The sequence below is a fragment of the Zootoca vivipara genome, chromosome 1 (genome assembly GCF_963506605.1).
Source record: "Zootoca vivipara chromosome 1, rZooViv1.1, whole genome shotgun sequence".
NCBI lineage: Eukaryota > Metazoa > Chordata > Lepidosauria > Squamata > Lacertidae > Zootoca > Zootoca vivipara.
Window position 1 is genome coordinate 135,070,045 of NC_083276.1, and position 6,439 is coordinate 135,076,483.

Sequence of the window (6,439 nt, forward strand, 5' to 3'; positions counted from 1 at the left end):
AAGATGCTGTCGATAATGCTGTGTTTACTCCCTCTAAAGTTCTGTGTATTTTGTACAAAACAACAGGTAACAAAAACTTAAGACATGCTTATAGAATTGTTAGTCTAAATTTTCAAAAAAAAAAAACCTCTTAACTGCTGCAGTGGTACAAAAACATGCACATTTCTCTTCTATTTGGTTTATTTTTTACACAGCAGTTTAGTTGTTGGAAGTTTATTATGATTTTTTATTTATTACACAGAGCTTTCCAATTTACAGTATAACACATTTATTTTATTATAATTTGAAAACATTGCTTGAAGTAACAAGACCCCATATGTATACAGATTTCCTACTGTGCAGGAAAGTATAACCCGAGTTCCCACTTTTGTTCTTTCTTTTTTAAAAAAATTATAGACTCCTTTTCATCCATCAGATTCCACAGCAGTGTTTGATAATAAAAATACAATACAGTAAAAACAATATATTCATCTGCCGGCAGAAGGACAGCAAAGAGGGAGCTAAATGGAACATTCATGTTCAGAAACAGCACACCTCTGGCAGAAAGCCCAGTTGTGCGCTATGTGTGTGTGTGTATCTCTGTCTCGGTCTGTCAAACAACAGGCTTAACAAACCTGGCAGCCCTTGGCTGATTTGGGTTGAGTTTTTCTCCTGCGCTGTCAAGCGAAACCCAAAGCTCCAAGTTTTCGCTTTTCTCGCGAGGAAGCTGTTATAAGAATTTTGAGGTCATATATATATATATAATAATTGTTCATAAAACATGTACATGAATGTACAGAAACATGTCTGAAGCAGCACAGGAAAACAGGCCTGACTGACACCATTTTGACTCTCTCTGACCAGGTGTTCCTCTGCAAGGAAGAAGGGGGGTGGGGGGAACCTTCTCATTGTCTCAGGAATTAAAGTGATAATCCCTGGCATCCTGATACCTGACTGCCAGACAAAAGGGTGTGATTAACTTGGCTGGGAAACAGGGAAATGTAAATATCTCTCAATTTTGTTGATTAGGTTCTGGGGGCAGGGGGCAGGGTCCAGGGTGCTCAGATTACTGCCACCAGACCTCCCCGTTCATGATGTACCTATGATGAATCTAGGGAGGGGGGGTCTTGGGCTACACCCCTTCTGTGACATATGGATGATGCTTCTGGGGGGTGGGCTGAAACCAATTTCAAATCTCTTTTTAAGGGCAAGACATCTTTGTTTGGGGTTCCTTCCTTGTTCTCCTGTGTGAGAGGAAGGACCCTGTTGCAACAGCAAAAATAAAAGTGCCTTGCTTCGCACGTCCTGGTTTGGTCTCTGTTATTTGGTGGGCAGGAGACGCTTAAACTTTGTCTGCTTGCCAGGATACCTGGACTCTTCCTGGGTCAAGGATCCACTTAATTCTAGGGCCGTGTAGCTCTGCAAAATTTTTACAACAGTTTGGCGACCACTTCGGGGACCCAGTTTTGCCTTGAGCTCCGGGTTCACTGAGGAAGGGGAGCCCAGCGCGCCCTTGCCTCTTTTGCAGGGGGGTAAACCAACCTCAGGACCCGAGGCACTTGGTAGTAATTGAGAGTCCAAGCGGGACCCCCAGGACGAAGCAACGTTTAAAGGGACAAGGCTGTTTTTTTTTAGGAACCAGTTGGAAGCTGGAGACAACGGGATTCGACTGAAAGGATCGGTCGTGAGTATTAAAAGGGGACACCTTGGGTGAGCTAAGAACCACAGCAACTAAAAATCTATTTCTCCACTTGGACTATCCTTTTCTACTCTCCTCTTTGGACCTTAGTTGCAGCAAGGCTGCCAGGCACAGTTACAGAGTAGAACTGAGGTCCCGGGCAACAGTCTTTACGTTAAACGCAGAGCTTAGAAAGACTGTCCCAGCTCCCTTCTGCCAAACTGAGCAGAAGTCTGAGCAAACTGTCGCTTTTCTACCAATCTGGGAATCTGGCTATCCCAGCTCTGTTTCCTATTCCTCTGCTCTTAATCTTCGGGTGAAGCCGCCCCTAGACACCCCCGATCCCCACCGGGAAGTGACGGGGTTGTTCTAGATCGCAAGGTCACCCGTTCTTTTCAAAAAACCTTCCTTCCAAGGCTAACCACCCGGCATTGCGTGGGCAAGCGTCCAGGGCAGGTAGTCTTTCTATTAGATTGTAAGAGGCAGGAAGTTGCTGTGGAACCCTCAGGCAATTGATGACCAGTGGGAGGGTTCCAATAGGGTTTTAGCTGCACCAGGCCGCCTAGTAGTTAGTGCACGCGAACGGCAGGCAGGAACACCACTAGGACGTGGGGGTGAGTCATAGACTCGGGAAGTTAAGAGTGTCCAGGAACAGGGTCGGGGACCCAGAACTGCAGTATAAAAAGACAGAAGTAAAATGGGTGCAACCCACTCTAAGGAATTCCTTTCCCAGACTCCCAACCGAGGCAAAGCACAACTGAGGCTTTGCTCCGGTAAGGACTTTGAGGATGAAAGTCCACTCCAATTCGTTCTCTTAAATTGGCATGAAATCCCCGGGGCGGACAAGCTTGAAGGGAACCAATTGCAAAAACTTTGTAAGAAAAAAACATAGGGTCCGATTTACTATGGACCACCCAGATGAGGGGAAATTGCTACCAGGAGGTTCCTTTAACATACAGTGAATCTCCGCTTTAAAATTAACCCTGGTGAACTCTGAATGGGAAAAGTTTTGTGAGGAATCCTGCAAAGTATGTTATGGTATAAAATTATATATGTTTGCATGTTACATGTTGTCTGTGTTGTCTGTTACGTGTATGTGCGTCTGTTCCTTGTGTCTGCTATAGATAGTTGTTTCCTTTAAAGTAAATGAGAGATATAATCCAGGTTTAGGAAATTAGGGGTTTGTGTTTAAAATTTGGCCATGACACCCACAGACTGCCTTTTTTAAAGCATGCATAGTTTAAAATAATATAAAAATTAAGGCAAGCTTGCTTAAATAATCTTATGTAAGGGCTTGATCAACCCAAAAACATGGCAAATATTTAAAAGAGTGGAGGTAGTGTGTAAAGGTTTGTTTTAAAGAGGCTGTAGAAGGCCATTGTTTCCTCTCCAAAAGTAAAAAGAGGGGGCAGGATGAAGGAAAATAACGAGCTGTAAGTTTAAAAATGCTTGCTCAATGCTTTGAAAATATTTTAAACTTGAAAATGTTCATAAACTCCAGCTATAAGTGGATAAGAGATGTACTCAAGGTTTAGAATGTTATGGGGTGTGTTTAAATTGGCTACAACATCCATAGACTGCCTTCTTAAGTGTGCATAGTTAAAACTGCCAACTTGTTTAAATTTCTAGTATAGAAACAATGTTGAACCGATCAATCTTAAACATTATAAATATGAGAATGAGGTGTGCAAATGTTTGTTATTGAGAGAGGCTCCAAAGGGGAGTCTTTCTCCAAGTGACTAGATGAATATTGACTAAAGGAAAATTGAACAGCTATTCCAATAAAGGTGATTTGTTTGTCAAAGGTAGAGCTTCCATAGCCAGGAATTGTCTATCTGAGTCTAGTTTTAACTTCAATTGTGTTGGACAGAAGGGTTATTGTTGGGCTCCTAATATCAGTCTCTTAAGAAAAAAACAACTCATCTGCTCAAGGGTTCTGTATAAAGTTGGTATTTTCATTCAAATCTTGTGAATCCTGTATCTTAGAGGGTTAGACTAAATGACCTCAGGGTCCCTTCTAACCCCCATTTTAGAGCTATGTGAAAGGCAATGTGTCTGATGTGGTGATGGGTTGAAATTCAGCCCAGCTCTGCTTTCTGGCAAGGAAAGATTATTGGTTTTCAGAGCTTGGAACAAGAGTGTAATTGTTTTTTTTTATGGAGTGATTATATAAGTTTTTATCACGTTGTCTATTAAGGTTTAAAGTTTAAGCACATATGAAAGTCTTGAACATTTCCCAATCTTTATCCAATCTTAAGGTTTGCTAAAGGCTTCTATATAACGTTGGTACTTTTAATCTTCCCCTTCCTTATTTTTCCCTTAGTACACACATGTGCTTCCGTGATAGGGCATAGCCTGTGTTTCCTTCCCAGTCAGGCGTCTGTACTCAAATGTATGTGTATCCTAAGGGCAGTGATAGTGTTGAGATCCCCATATTTCAGAAGGGGGGGACTAGATTACTCAAGATCCCTTCCAACCCTTTCCAAACTTAGAAAAAGGAGGGAGAGAAAATGTGTTTGTAAGCACTGAAAAGTGAGTTTAAACCCTGGTGGTATAGTGAAATGGCCTGAATTCAGTCAAGCATTACTCTTTGGTGGAGAAGGATGGAAAGATAGATTTTTAAAGTTTGGCATGAAGAGTTTGAGGTGCCATTCAGAAAGAGGTAGAGATGGTATATCATGCATTGAAAATGAATGTCTGGTGTTATTTTTTCCACCATATTGTCAGCTATTTTTTTTAACTGCAAAACTCCAGCCAACAGTTCAAGTAAATAAAGGGCCAGAAAATTTTGTCTGGAATTGGTAAGGCTGAAAATCAATGAGAATGCAAAGGATTTTATGAATTCTGGCTCTATGGCCATATTACCCATAGATAAAGGGGCAGAGAATTTAGTCTGCCATGGCTGTAATAAATTAATTAAAAACAAACAAACAAACGAAAACATTTGCAATTACGAATTCACCCCGAACCCTGTAGATAAAGGGGGCAAATCAAGATTTATTTTGCCTGGGGTATGAGGTGTTTATTTGGTGACTTCATTAGGACTTTAATCTGACCCAACTTTTATTGCAGCTTCCAAGTTAGTTTAAGGTTTATAAGCCTGCTTCTTAAGCAGCAAGAAACAAGAAACAATGTATCAAATTGTATTAGGACTCCAAACAAGGAAAAAGAATTTAAACTGGCTCTGAAAAAAAAAACACTGCTATGTTTCTATCTTTTGTTTGAAATCTAACCCTACTTTAAAATCTACTCTTTCCCCTTCCCTTCCTTTATTCAGATGGTAATGTTGTCAAGAGGTACAGCACTTTAAAAAAAAAAAAAAAAAGGGTATAATAGACTGCCGAATCATGAACTCTGTACATGCACAGAGGCTATGTCAGCTTGAAGAGGAAAATAGAGGAGAAAAAGGAGGTTTAAACTAAGGGGCGAAAAGGTTATAATCTGCTCATGAAATATTATTCAAATTTCTTAATGTAAAGCTTTGAACCACTGAGGGAAAACAACCTCATGTATGTTACTGGTCCATCAAAGTTAAATGGTTGCCAAGTTTCAAAATCTTAACATGCCAGATTCTTTCCACAGGTATAAATAGCAGAGTACTACTATAAGTCTGTCTCTTGAGTAGTTTATAAATTAATTAAGAGGTTCAAGGTTATGCTTTGCACATGAAACTTAAATTTAAATTTCTTTATGTAAAAATAAATAAATAGATAAAGAACCATTGAGAACCATCAACTGTTTAGAAGCTGCCAATTCCAGTTCAACATGCAAAACTCTGTACATTTTAGGAACATTTCCTGACTGATTTTCACATGAAATAATTTTCCCTTTCCAGCAGGATACTGAGATTCAGTGTGCAGAGAAATTCTTTCAGAACCTTAATGCAAAATTATCTCCCAATGGGGGGGGGGGGACGCCACCTAAACAAGCCCCCTCCACACTTGGAAATTCATAGAAAATTGCTGTCTACCAGTTGACAGACTATGCAAACAAAAGGCTCCATTTCTTTCCTAGCAGGTACTCAGGATGGATACTTATCTCTCATTTGCATTTCACCCCGAAGCATTACCCTATGTTAATATAACCCTCCCTTTTCTAATGTAGCAATGATTGAGTGTTTTGCCAATTTTTTTCTTCCACAGCACAAAAAAAAAAAAAAAGAAAAAGTGAGGAGTGAGGAGATACAAACAGTAATTTCATTTCTCTTTGGCGCTTCTCTTTAGCTTATAAATAATCTGCTTCCATTTATTAAATCAGTTTTTCCATTATGTCTATGAAATTATTCTAACAATAACCAGGTATTGTTTTGTGACTGTATTTTGTCAGGTAGTCTTGCCTGAGTATTTCTTATTATGATGAATTTCAAAGCTTTTTCCGTTATTTTACCATTTTTCCATCTTAATTGGATATTTCACCTTCAGATCTTTAAGGTTCCTCTCCAATTTATAATGTCTTTGTATTATTTAATGATAATTCTTTTTTAAAAAAAAATCTGATATCTTTGTGTCAAGTCCAATTTCATTTGAAAAATTGTTGTGTGAGTGGTAATCTAAATTTTATTTTATTTTTGTATCTTTTTTTTGGTATTTCTACTTTTTCTTTCTGTACATACAAATGTAGCATCTAACTCATTCTTTCCTGTAAATAATAATAATAATATTAATCCCTTTCAAACAAGATACGTGAACCTCAAAGAGAATTCAGAACCACATAAGGAAAATGTTAATAACTTATCGATTGTGTCCTAATTAACAAAATTTTTGTCCTTTGTTTCCTCCACAG